The 997-nt window shown below is 43.9% G+C and overlaps 1 pseudogene; it reads left to right on the top strand.

Annotated features, from left to right (window-relative positions):
* LOC112806324 (olfactory receptor OR51C1-like) lies at nt 1–952 on the top strand (annotated as a pseudogene).
* The last annotated feature ends 45 nt before the right edge of the window (nt 953–997 follow it).

The following is a 997-nucleotide window of genomic DNA, read 5'->3' on the forward strand; positions in this document are numbered from 1 at the left end:
ATGTCATCTTTTCCTAACAACCCTTCCACTTCTCTGACCTTTTTCCTGATGGGAGTTCCAGGACTCGAAGCTGCCCACACCTGGATCTCCATCCCTTTCTGCTGTCTGTATGTGACTGCCTTCTCTGGGAATGGTATAATCCTGTTAGTCATCCTCACTGAGTCAAGTCTCCATGAACCTTTGTACTATTTCCTCTTTATGCTCTCAACCACTGACTTGGGCTTGTGTATTTCAACGCTGGTCACTACGCTGGGCATATTCTGGTTCAGTGCAAGACAGATCAGTTTCCATGCCTGTGTTGGCCAGACATTCTTCATTCAACTCTTTACTGTTGTGAAGTCTTCAGTGCTCCTACCAATGGCCTTTGACCACTTCACTGCCATTTGTAACCCACTGAGATATGCTGCCATCTTGACTGATTCCAGAATTGTCAAAGTGTGGTTTGCCATCTTTGTCAGGGGGACAGCGATCTTAACGCCTCTGGTCCTGCTTCCTAAATGTTTATCTTTCTGCCAAAACTATGTGCTTCATCATTCTTACTGTTTCCATCCTGATATAATCCAGCTGTCATATTCTGACAATAAGATCAACAGTGTTTTAGGACTTACTGCCCTTGCAGTTACTCCAGGAGTGGATGCCATCTGTATTCTTCTCTCCTATACTCTGATTATTAAGACCACCCTAAGCATTGCTTCCCCAGAGGAGTGGCATAACGCCTTCAGCACTTGTTATCTCCCACACAGGTGCTGTTGCCATCTTCTACATTCCTCTCGTTAGCTTGTGCTTTGTTCATGGGTTTGGGAAAAAGGCACCTCCTTATGTACACACTCTTATGGCCAATGTGTATTTGCTTATTCCACCAGTGATGAATCCCATTATTTATAGTGTGAAGACCCAGCAGATCCATAGGGCCATTTAAAAAATCCTCTTTGCCAAAGGATCTGAGGTCTGACTCTAATACGTCTATAGTAAAATCTACTCCTTAGTAATCACTTTC

The sequence above is a fragment of the Callorhinus ursinus genome, unplaced genomic scaffold (genome assembly GCF_003265705.2).
Source record: "Callorhinus ursinus isolate GAN/ISIS: 27379988/994484 unplaced genomic scaffold, GSC_fseal_2.0 scaffold35, whole genome shotgun sequence".
Classification (NCBI taxonomy): domain Eukaryota; kingdom Metazoa; phylum Chordata; class Mammalia; order Carnivora; family Otariidae; genus Callorhinus; species Callorhinus ursinus.